The sequence below is a fragment of the Psammomys obesus genome, unplaced genomic scaffold (genome assembly GCF_907164565.1).
Source record: "Psammomys obesus unplaced genomic scaffold, mPsaObe1.curated_primary_1811, whole genome shotgun sequence".
NCBI classification, from domain to species: Eukaryota; Metazoa; Chordata; class Mammalia; order Rodentia; family Muridae; genus Psammomys; species Psammomys obesus.
Window position 1 is genome coordinate 32,556,516 of NW_026596069.1, and position 12,853 is coordinate 32,569,368.

At 43.2% G+C, this 12,853-nt stretch overlaps 1 long non-coding RNA gene across 1 annotated transcript; it reads right to left on the reverse strand.

Moving 5' to 3' along the window:
- Positions 1-8,498: 8,498 nt before the first annotated feature.
- On the reverse strand, positions 8,499-10,633 carry LOC129690223 (uncharacterized). The gene is made up of 3 exons (XR_008722237.1): positions 10,478-10,633; positions 10,205-10,271; positions 8,499-9,124 (listed from the first exon to the last, which is right to left on the reverse strand). It is a non-coding gene; the product is annotated as an uncharacterized LOC129690223 (long non-coding RNA).
- Positions 10,634-12,853: the final 2,220 nt, after the last annotated feature.

Consider the following 12,853-nt stretch of genomic DNA (forward strand, 5'->3'; position numbering starts at 1 on the left):
ACACACTCTGGTCATTCAGCAACATGTGGCTGTTTACCACAAACAATGCTTGCCACGAAGGCTCGGGCCAGCAGCCAATGCACTGTGCTGAAGACACTGCGCATGCTCCACACGACACTCCCTTCCTTGGCGAAATGAGGAGGCTGCGGTAGTTCTGTGACCTGCGAAGGCTGCACAGATAGCTGTTGGCAGAGCAGAGAGCAGGACATAGGCTCCACGGCTCGGAAGGAGGAGTTTGTGTGAAAATAATAAAAGTGTGGTCCAAAAGCTTCCTGTTGCCAAAGTTCTATCTGCTCTGCTAGCCATTCTTCAGGCACGTTCTTTTTCTTTGCAGTGCTGTGGCTTAACCCCAGAGCCTTCCAGTGACCAAGCAAGCACTCCACCACTGAACCACATTCCCAGCTCTTCCTGGACTATCATCAAAATGGATAGCATGACACATAAGTGCAGGAGGAGGCAGAGCTCCGTCATCAGTAAAAAGATTCGCAAGCACACACTCTCATCAGCTCATCAGTTATTTTAGAAAACAGCCATTTTTACATTTCAGTGGTATCTACTATAACATTTATTACCATTATTGTGTGGACAGAAATGCCCCGGAATTTTGAGAATAATGCCTCATTCTTCATTTCTGCAGAGCATGGTGTCTAGAGACAGAGTCCACACAAACAAAAGCTCTTTTGCATCCAGTGTTTGTTTGTTTGTTTCAAGACAGGATTTCTCTGTGTAGCCTTGGCCATCCTGGACTAACTTTGTAGACCAGGCCAGCCTCGAAGTCACAGAGATTCACCTGCCTCTGCCTCCCTGAGTGCTGGGATTACAGCCCTGTGCTAGCACGCCTGGCTGCATTCAAATTTTTTAAGAGTCTAAAACTAAAATATTTGAGTACAACTTTATGGTCAAAAAGAAAGAATTACAACCACAAACAGCTTTTAAAATCTCAAATAATTTACAGCATGCTAGAATACAACATTTTGAATCTGGGAATTTTAAAAAGAGCACCCAAATTGAAAGCTTGGTTAATGTCTGTAAATTCTGCCTGTATTAAGACTTAATTCAAATCACCATAGCTAACTTTACGTGTCCACTTGACTGAGCCATAGCATCGAGATATTTGTTCCAATGCCATGCAGGTTGTTTCTGGTAGGTATTTTTTAATGAGCTGTGCATTTAAAATGGTGGCCTTTGAGTGAAACAGATGACTCTGGGTACCATAGACTCCCATCAATCACACCTCCCCATCTCAAGAAGATCTCAGAAAGGACCACTGCACGGACAGTTCTTTCTGGGTCTCCAACTTTCTATGCACCTCCTAATTTTGGACTTGCTGGCCCCCAAAGCTGTGAGTCAATTACTAACACCCCCCACGTACACCCATCCCCACAGACCCACTCTGTTGAATCTGCTTCTCTGGAGAGCTCTGGCCCAGCAGGGCCTTCAAGTCGGTAGGAAACACACAAACCCGGCAGTCAACGGCAGTCGAAGGTTTTCAGTATTGCGGGTCGACAGCCTGCACCCAGCCAGAGTGAAGCCATCTTTTTCTACTTTAGTCTCCCTAGCTATCCAGCAGTGTTCAGCTCAGGAAGGCATTTCCTGCGGGAAAAACTAGACCATGGGCCTAGTTCCACCCTGAACTCACCCACTGTCCCACACTTGAGGAAGCTAAATTAACTTTCCTCAGCTTTCTTGTGTATATTGGAAATTTCTGTGTGGAAGATTTTGTTTTATCTACAAAGTACAAACATATATGTGTGTGTGTATGTGTGCACATGTGTATATATACACACATGTATATATAGGCAGATGGGGCCGAAGACACAGACATTGCTGCCCTCACATTTGCATAGGGTCGGTTAGTTCTGCACACGAATGCCCATGGAGTTGTAATTAGGTGCAGTGTTTTTTGTTTGTTTGTTTGTTTGTTTTTCCTTTCTAAATTCATTGTGAATATGTTGGGACTCATTTCCTGGGGGATTCATCAGTTGAGGTATCTTAGACCTTTGGCCATGGGCCATAAAACACACTTGACTGAGTATGATATAAATACCTTCCAGTCCATTGATGTATTGATTTGTTTTCATTTCGCTGTCTCTGTGTTCCATACACATCCATCTCCGGGCTAAGCTCCCGGAGAGCAGGGGCTGGCTTGGAGAGAGTCTTCCTGAGAGAGTCGAGGAGCCAAAAGAGGGAGGCTGTGTGCTCATCTGTACCTAAGGGGTCTCAGGCATGTAAGATTTCATAGTATGTAAAAGGGAGCATAGGCTGGTCTGATCTCTGCCACACACACAGATGAGAAAAGCTGAGCCTCAGATAGAGCGTCTTTGTGGTAGTGTCAGTGTAGGAAGCGTTTCCTGCTGTCCTTTCTTGTCTAGGTAAGCTGACTATTGGTTGGTTTGTCTCCCTGCAGCTGTAACAGCATTATGACACACACTGAGTCCAGCCTAGGACAGGACAGGAGACATCACTAAGGGAAAGGGAAGCAAGTAACGGAGTGGGGGGGGGAGCAGACAAAGATATTCCAAAAATGATCATTTTGAATCTAAACGATGCTGAGCAGTGTTGAATGTAAAATTTTAGTCTTTTCCTCCCTCTTTTGAGTAGAACTGGAGCAAGGAAGCAAACTGTTTTCAAATTTCTAAGATTACTCTTCACAAAATGAAGACTATTTGACCTTCTGGCCTGCTGTACAGTGAGCACACATGCGCATGATCATTATCGACACTAGTGCATGACTGAAACAACTGGCCCTGCGCCACACACAGGCACCACTTCATTTCCTATTCTGTTCTATTACTTTAAAAACATGTTTGTGGGGCCTATACATCAAATTCATGGCTGTTAGTTAAGCACATGAGGAAAACCACGGAGATGTAGTAGAATTATTCTGTGACTCATCTCTGCTATTTGTTCAAGGTCATGGTGGGTCCGAGATTCACCCCACAGCGATTGTGCTGCGAGGGGGCTGCCTGTGCTGGCTGGTCCGCAGTCTCCTCTTCCTCCAATCTCCATGGGGCTGAGAATCATGCATGACCCAGCACGGAGCAGGAAACAGAACGAAAGCAGCGTGTCTCTTCACTGACTTACTGCAGCCCCTCCCCAGTTCTGCACCTTTTTTCTTTCTGCTACTCATTTCTCACAGTTTTCTTCCTGGTAATTTTACTTTGGAGCACTCTCGTTGAAAGGAAAATGAAAGCAAATACTCTTTCCATGAGACTTAACGAGTCTTTCTGCCAAGAAATGCTTCTCGCCCAGGAACCTGGTTTCCCAATTTTCATTTGACCAAACCGGACAGCGTTCCCTTCAACACAGAATCCTCTTTCTGTGTATCTGAAGCTCTCATTAGCACTGAAGGACAGCACAGGGTGGGAAATTCCCTTCCTGTTTCCTGTTGTGTTCCGTCCTGCTTGCTCCTGTGGATTCCTTTCATCCCTCCAGCTGAAACAGGGAAAGGGGTTTGCTGGATGAAAATGTTCACTCGGGATGCTCCAGCCCCAGCCAAGCCAGGCACTTCCTGTCTCGGACTCCGGAACTCCAGCGGCCTTGTCTGGTCTCGAACAAAGAGTTCTTTCCTGTCTCAGCCTTTGCAGAAACGATCTCCCTTCCTGGAAATTCTCTCTCTCTCTCTCTGTCTCTCTCTCTCTGTCTGTGTGTTTGTCTGTCTCTCCACATAAGTACCTTCTATTTATCATTTGGAGTCAGTTTAAGCATCACATTTTCAAGGTTTCCTGAATTACATCCTCAAAACCAGGTCTTCTCCATTGTTTTCTGTGTGGCCAACCACAATCAGTTAACAGTTTACTTATCTTTTTTTCCCCTGCCCCCTTCACTATAACAACAGTTCCCCAAAGGCATAATCATACGTGAGGCAAGTCCATTGCCCCCTTTTCTGTCCTCCGAAATCTCCCTGGCCTCGTGATAGACACGCTCTTAGCAGTGGCGGGCACAGAGCCAAGCCGAGGCTCTTCGGAGCCGCCGCTGAACTGATTCGCTTGTCCAGTCAGTGATGCTTCGTGAGCACCTGCTTAGTTCTGCCTTTCCGGATGCTGTTTCTACAGAAGCTGCGGCGGGGGACAGGGAAGGGCCACCCCCTCCACGGTGCAGCCAGCCATCTACAGTGAATTTGTCTGCTGGAAGTCCTCATCAGCTTCCAGGTACTTCTGGCGGAAGCCTGTGGCCTACAGTCAGGGGAGCAGCGCCGACCCCTAGTACAGGTCCCCTCTCCTTCTCCATGTCTTCTCTCTTCTTCCACTGTAGGCTTTGCTCACCAAACACAGGAAAGCCTCAGCACAAGTGGCAACAGACATGTTTCTAATTGCTTTCTGTGTGTGTGGGTGTGTGTGAGAGAGAGAGAATCAGTAACAACAGTGGCTTCTGCATTGCTCACAGAGAATTGTAGCAGGTGTATTTCTAGCTAGCTGCTCAGACATTCTTGCTAGATGCTCAGAGCTTCTGGGTTCTTCCATGTGAGGCTAGTTTTTCCTAATTTGTGACTTCAACCCAGGTGCAGCAAAGTCAGGGGTCAACCCAGTCCTGTTCTCTAGGACAGGGCTCCATAAGAAACCCCCACTTCGCAGGTCATGTGTCCGGCATTGCCAACAGCGGCGGGGACGTTACTTGCTGTCGAGGCACTAAATGTAGCTGGGCGGGGCAGCCACGGCCTGGAATCCCAGCGTTTGGAAGGTGGAGGCAAACGGAGACGTTCCCAGTCTCAACTACGTGAGAGCCTGCCTTGGAAAACAAAAAGAAAATAGAAAGCAGAAAACCTTCGAAGTGCGGAGGAAGAGGACGCTGGGCTGCAATGGTTGGGCTGTGCTAAGATCCTCTGGATGGGGCCGGCCCGAGAGTTCATACCCGTCTGAAGTGTGGAGTCTTGGCTGTGTTTAGTTATTCTTCTGATTCCGCATCTCATCAGTGTTGTTCCCTCTGTATTTTGTGCCCATGGGGCTTACTGTTGAGGTTCCCCTTGGAGGAACAACACGAAAAAAGAAGCTAGGGTGGTAATTTCTTCTTCTTCTCTAGAACTTTGCTGCTGCTTATGTTTTAATGCTTTGTGCTCCAGTTTCTTCATCTATAAAGTGGGAAATTAGCAAAATTAATGAACCTTTGTCTTTTTTAAATGTCTTACAGAATAAGTGCAGGGCAAGTAAAACGCTATGGAATGCTAGCATGTTGCTAGTGTTTTTAAACATAATTTGAATTTTCCATTAATTAGAATTAATTCTGTGTATTAAAAAAAGACCTTTCCAATTAAATCACTGGTGTGCAACATGGAGTGTCTACTCCCTTGTTTTGTTTGACTTTTAATAAAATGGGTTTCTACACTATTTAGGGTAAATTCCTAATTTGAGTCTTCCTTTGGCCAGTTTCAAAGAAATAGTATTACCTTAGTCTCTCTAATTATTCTTATTTGTGCTAGAAAATTTTCTTTGATATTATGCCTTATCTCATTATTGAAAATCGCTTCACAGTTGAAGGTTAATAGCAATATTTATTCTAGGTAACGTTACAATGTGCTTTTAAAATACAAACAAATAAACTTTCATTAAACTACTATTTTAGTGAGTCACATTTTATTTTTACTCCGGATGCATGATGCCATTCCCTTCCCTTATGAATGAAAATTATCCTAAATGCCACTTGCCCAAAGTGGTAACAAATTACAAAGCTACATACATTTTAGTTTTCTCATGAACAAATAGCCACCTGGTTCTAATATTGAGCTGTGTACTAATGCTATTTCTTCATTTGTGACCCTGTTAGCCTTGCTATAATCCATTTTCTACTTGAAGAGTAGATTTGTGATATCCCTAGGTGTGCTCTGAATCTACATATCACTTTGTTTTTAAACAATATCTTTGGAACACTGGTTTGTTCTCCTCTAAGTATTGTCGAGAACATAACCAGCCATAGAAGACTGGCCAGAATGCCCAGTCCAGTCCTTGCTTACATGATGATGCCGGATGTTTGGAAATCAAATGCATTGACTCTGAACCTTGGAATCCATACATTTCTAGAATCACCCAATTTTAGTATGATTTCTTTTGACTATTTCCCTTCGACAAATAGTGGGGAAGTCTGCTTATCTCTCTCCCAACCTTAAAGAAGTCCACCAAATCAGTCAAGGACAGGTACCTGTCCTCTGTGATGTCGTCATGTCCCAGACTCCGCAAAGTGGGACTACAATCCTGGGAGCATGTTTCAAGGTGATGTTTGAGAGACAGCTGATAGCTATCGATCTGGAAGGCCTTGATAAGACAAACTCTGTAATATTTGCCTGGACTAAGTTTCTCAGGATGTTTCTAAATCCAAAATGGTAATTTGGGTCTATTCATATCAACATCTTTCTTTATATAACACTGTCAAATAATCAGCCTACTGATAATCTTTAAGTCTGGACAGCTACAAAATCAGTCAGTAGTCTGGATGGTACAGAGTCAAGTAAGAATCCACTATTTGTTAAACCTAGGGAGAGAGAGATGTAACCTAAGGTGAAGTCATCTAAATGTTTAGCACCATACCGTGGTCATAGATGTGAAAGTCAGTACTATCTTATTTTTTGGGAAAATGGCAAAGTTATTGACTATATTTAGCTCCATTCTACTCTTAGGAAGAAGGATCCTTGGCATGCTTGTCTCATGCATGTTGGTACAGACAAAGATACCAACCTCAAAACTCTACTGGCTGCCACTGAGCTGTGAGAAGAACATGGGAAAAGAAGGGAAATATGGCCCAGAAAAGAGCTCTCATGGCAAATCTGACTGTGAGGGGTAAGAGCCAGAGAATGTTTAAAGGAGACGCGTGGGACAATGTGGTGATCATTTTCTGTCATCTGAGAAGACAATGGCAACTATTGAATGAGCACCATTAGGTGTCCATTCACAAAGCTTCCATACCGCACACTCATGCTACCGTCATAACACTGAATGGAGTAAGAGGTAATCTACTCAAGCGAAGAGCATCGGCCAATAACACAACATTTGCTCCCATTTTAGGGAAGGAGATTGAGGGAAGCCTCACACTACAGTCACCTCTGGTGCACACTCAAGAACTCTCCATTCAGCATGACCTTTCCCCTCCCCGTCTCATCACGAATTGTGCTTGAGTCATAGACCTTACTTTCTTTCCCCCTTACAGTGTAATGGGATCACATTACAGTGTAATGAGCCTTCAGGATCCAAGCTCTCCCTCCACCTCTTAGTGACGATTTTTTGTTTTGTTTTATTTTGTTTTTCAAGACAGAGTTTCTTTGGATAGCCTTGGCTGTCTTGAACTAGCTTTGTAGACCAAGCTGCCTTGAACTCCCAGCAATCTGCTTGCCTCTGTCTCCCGAGTGCTAAGGTTACAAGCATGCACCACCAAACCTGGCTTCCTAGCAGCAATTTTCGAATATCCGTTTCACTAGAGCTCTCCAGGGTCCCCAGACTTACACATTCACATGCAAGTTTTAGCACAAAATCCTTATCAGTGAGAGGGAGGGAGAGTCAACAAGAACAACCCACCTCCAATTCTTGCTCACATACATTTTCTATCCATGGGGTCTGAGTAAGTTCCTGATTTCTTAAGTCATTGCATGAAATGATAACAGCAACAGAGACAAAGCTAAGATTAGAGTTCAAGATCCCCTAAGTCCACACTTCCACCTTGGTTGAATAGTCTGGGGTATTTTTTTTTCCTGGGGATGTAGGCAAGTAAGAGGGCTGATCCTTGCTGAATTCTGCCTCCCAAGAAAGGCAAATCTACATAATGACCTAAGATTTTCTCTTTCCGGCATCTGTTACATGTAGGCTGTTGGGAGCTGAACTTGTTTGGAACTCCACAGAGAGGCACAGGAAGACAGGATCTTTAGAAAATGTGTGCTGACCACATGCTGGGGTTCCCCTGACTTCTTAGCATTTGCAAATTACAAAGCTTTTTACACAAAGTATTGTCAAAGCAGATCTATTAGGATGGATGGAGGAAGGCTTCCATAACATGCTACCTAGAAAACTTAATAAAAGGGGTTGGTGTGTTTTCCCCTAAGTCCCTTTCTACATGGGCCTTCAGGTAGAATCTTTCTTTTGATCCCATCACTCAGGAAGACCTTGGGCTTGTACCTGCCTGCTCTGAATCCTTTGCTAGGCAGGGTATTTTGCACCAGCTAGAAGTTTGACTTACCAAATCTGTTTTTAACAAGGCAAGCCTCTTCCTACAGAGGGATTCTCACACCATCTGCAAGAACATAGAATCTTTTCCATATGTGCATCTTCCTTATTATTTGAAAGGTAAGAGTGTGCTTCTGTTGAATTTAAGTATAGATTCAGATTCATCTATTTCTCAGATAATTAAGGAGTCTTTAATGTCAGGCAGTGGGCTAGAAACTGAGGCTATGAGATGAGCCTGACCAGATAGGTGCCTGTCGGTGGTGAGCTGACAGTACAGTGGGGAAGAGAATTTAGAAAGCAAGCCTTGGGCTCGAAGCCTTAGTGTGACTCTAAGGTATGTGCTGACTGTGGCGAGAACACTCCCGGGAAGCCCACCCGCCTGCTGACAAGCAAATTTAGGAAAGCTTTCTAGAGAAAGGACCCTTACAGCAGCGGCCTGTGCGATGGTGTGGGGCCTTGGAGGAAAGCAGAAGCACTCGTGGGAGGAGACTCCGAGTTCAAAGCCTGCGGTAGGAGGGGCAGCGCAGCTTGTACCCGCTACCTCATTTATGATGGAGGCACAGTAGAAGGTGTCACGGGTGGCTGAATCACTCATGCGTGAGGACGGTAACAGAGTGTTGGAGGCCAGTCAGTTAATGTACTTAGATTTTGATTCTTCACAAGGAACTTTACTGGATGCAATACAAACCCAAACCATACAAAACAGCCGTGTGGTGATTACTGTTTTGGTTGGGTTCAAAGTGCTAACAGCCCCAAATGGCCAGGCTCCTCCGTGCTCGGGGTCCTGGAAAGCCACGTATAGCAAGCAGACTGGTGGTAAGGGAGAACCCCACAGCCTGAATGTTTTGGTTTTCTTCCAAAGCACTTCCTTTCATTCTGGAAAACTTTGAAGACAGTATTAGTCCAGCATCGTCTAAAGCCACGGTTCCATTAATTATGCATCTGAAGTTCTTGGTGGCTTCTTTCTTGTCAGGCATATGAGTCTGAAGGAACAGACGAGATGATAACTCTTTGAATAAATTATTATAAAATATTTAGCTTCAAGGAAAATACCAACTACAATAATAATGTTAAGTGTCCAACACTAATTTTGGACTGATTTCCTGTATAATCTACAATATTCCAAAATAGTTTTATCTATTTTGGAATCTACAAAATTCCAAAACAATTTTAAAGACTAAACTTCCTATAATTGGTAATTTGGTTCTTTTTCAATAGATAATAGGTTCTACCTAACAAAGCTGTGATTTTTAAAAATTGTGTATCAGAAAAGAGATTGGGATGTACAAAATAAGTTCATGTCAAATTTTAGTTTGTGTATAAAACTGTTAAAACTAACAAGCCAGGTAATTCCAGTTCGAGGGCAGCAGAGCTGAAGTTCAAGGCTAACCTTGGCTACAGTGTGAGATATAAGTGAGCTTGGACTACATAACAAGACTCTGCCTCAAAAACCAACCAACCAAACAACAAAACACAGCTACATATCACACACACACACTGACACACAGAAGCACACACACACATATAGACACACAGAGGCAGACATACAGAGACAGATACACACAGCTATATACACACAGAGACACACACACACGCAGAGAACACAGACACACACACACACAAAACATAGAGCAGACATGATGACAGAGAGAGAGAGATAGAGAGAGAGAAAGAATGTGTTAAGTGCTGGCATGTAATTACTGTGTACCAAGTGCAGTTTTGCTTTCACTTTGCCATTTGTCTTCAAATAGACCGCAGTCCTGACCACTATTAGTCTTAATTCTCACTACTAACAAGGCAGCCAGGAGGCTATCCTGACTTGCCTCACAATCTGTCTAAGCATCAGGGCTGGAATTTGAACCTGAGACTCTATAATACAGAACTCTTTTGTTGTTGTTGTTGTTGCAAGGGTAGCTGCTTTTAAGTGATCTTGGGGCTTTCAGTCCCTTCTTTTAGACTAGGTATTATTGGATATTAACTTTGGGAGACAGCTAAACTGTAGACAATACAAGGAGACTAGAATAGAAACGATAACTCATACTTGATAATCCCATAATCCCCACCTGTGTCAAGCTGTGGGTTGTTGTCACTGAAGCAAGTCTGAGTGCTTCTGCCAGCACCAATTTTTTTCTGCAGTGGAAAAAGTATAGTACAATGATAAGTAGCAGCTTAGCTTTGAATTCCCAATCCGCCATTTACTAGCTGTCATTTACATACTTACATAAATATGCACACAGACACACACATACACATGCACATATATGCTGGTAAGTTTCAGTGTCCTCATCTCCAAAATGGGGATATCTTATCTACCTTGCAGTGGTAGTGAAGCTTACCTAGTCAGCATCCGTGGGTATGTGCCAAGTGTTAGGTGAAGAATGGCTTTAGTTATCGTGAAATCTGCTGCCTCTAATGCTAACACATCAAAATGAAAGTCGCCACAGGTTCAAAGGACTGCAATAGGTTTCTCAGTCCTGGCACAGTAGTTTGTATACAGACATTTCCTCCTCAAACATTATTCACTCAGCCTTTCTGAATCTATGTTTGAGTTTAAGGTCAACTGTTGGTTCTGGTAGTCATGATTAGGCGGAGGGTTTGCTGGCTCAAAGTGCCTTCTCATAAGCAAAAGCGTGTCTCTCCGAGTCAGGTGTCCACTTGACTCTGTTTCACACTCAGAACCACATGGCTTTTTAGTCACAGGTCATTTGCTCGACTCCTGGAGTCCACAGTTGCTTCACACCTGCTCAGAGCCCTGTCTGCTGGATTGAACTCATGCCACAGGCTCAAAGATTATATTTGCCTTTAGAGCCCAGGAAACAGCTTGGCTTTCAGGCCCGACACCAAAGGTCTGAGCACAATGCTCACTTGAGTCACGCAGACAAGTTGATCCCTTGTTTATTGGTTTGTCAATTGATTGATATTTAAAACTTGAGGCTTCTCAAGATCATCCAGGCTTCCTTCTCTGGCAATCCCCAGGGCTAGGCATTACTTAGAGCCTAGAAGGGCCCAGTAATTCCTCTGTCACATTTTCTGAGATACAGCAGATGCCACAGAAGCTTCGTTTTGTAAGAAATAAATCATTACAAGCCATTTTCAGCATGGAGTGTGTTTATTGCTCACCAGAGAATCCCAGACAAGCAGGAAGCACTGGGTCCTACTCTCCTTAGCTGGCATCTGGCACCTACTTGTCCCAGTTCATAGGGTTAAAAGCTACAGTCAGTTGCTACATAGCTGAGCAGACATAGTAGAAGAGAGAAACATTGGTAAGGTTTTGTGTCCTGAGCCAATGGGACAGGGAATTTGGGGAAGAGGCAATAGTAGATAACAGGAAGGTTATATATCTCCCTAAAAAACTCAGCCAATGAGAATTAGAGAGGGCAGAGAAATTTGATTAGAAATATAAAATCCACTATTTTATGCCAAATTGGCACACTAGTCATTTTTGCCTTTTGTCTGGGCTAACCCCCAACTTCTATAGAACCCAAAATAAATTTCTCTAGTTTTTGATGTTCTGAGTCTCCAGTAATCTTATTATGAAATGAGGATCATTATTTCTCACAAATTTCAAGCATACAATTCATTGGCAATTATTAATATATTCTCAAAATTGTGAAATAATCACTAGACTGAATAATTCTTTTTTCATAATCCAATCATTTAATAATGAGCTATCTCTACCATTTACCTATCTTTCTGAACACAGTGAATCTTCCTTTACCAAATACATGCACACAATGACAGAACCACCTTTTTGCTTAGTATCAACTCACCTGTGTATAACTTGCTGATGTGAAAACTCTTGAATTCTGATTGGACAGTTTGCTCTTCGGGCTACTTAGTGCACACTAATGTAGGACTGTTAATGCGGATCAAGTTTCCTTTTTCTTGGATTTTTTTCCCTACCACGCTCAAGGATGAACGGAATGAATGAAATGACTGTGAAATGCAGATTCCTCCTCACTTGTTCACGCTCTCTTCGCACCTAGCCTTCTCTTGGTGAGTATGTGTAACACACACTCAGAAAAGTCTTCTTGCAGGGATCATAACCAACCTTCTCAACCTCACTGCCCATTGATATTCCTATCAAGTAGCGGTAGACATGTCAATCTCCGTATGGTTCTCATGCAAAGGTCCCACATTTGGCAAGAACCAAGTATTTTTTGTCAAGAGTTATAAGGAAGCTGAGGGCTGACGCCACACTAAATAGCCTTTGTTTATCATGTGTATGTCTTTAAATTTATAATGTTTTCAATTTTTTATAAAGTCATTATGGTACTCTTTTTAAATATATGGATTTCCATTGCACTGAACCCTATTAAACAAACAATATTCCAGTTTTTATTGGACCCTCTCCTTCAGTCACTGTAAGTCCTGAATTGCTTAGTGTTGAGCACTGTAACAACCTGCGGTAGGCTATCCCCAAAGGGCCTTCAGTTGTCTCCATTCTAGCTCCTTAAACGAAGACTTCATTCTGTGTCACAGAGACACTCACACACATACACAAAGGATCCCTAAAACAGAAGACAAATGCATACATAGTTTATGTATAAAGAAAATGTCATGGATCACTGGTGTCCATGTAGAGTTATTTTTCACTTGTAACACAGTATTTATATCTGCATAATAATACGAATGTATGAACACATGATGGGCCAGAGCCAGGAAAGCACCAGCCAGTTAATGCTCATATAGACAGAATGACACTGGCAGAA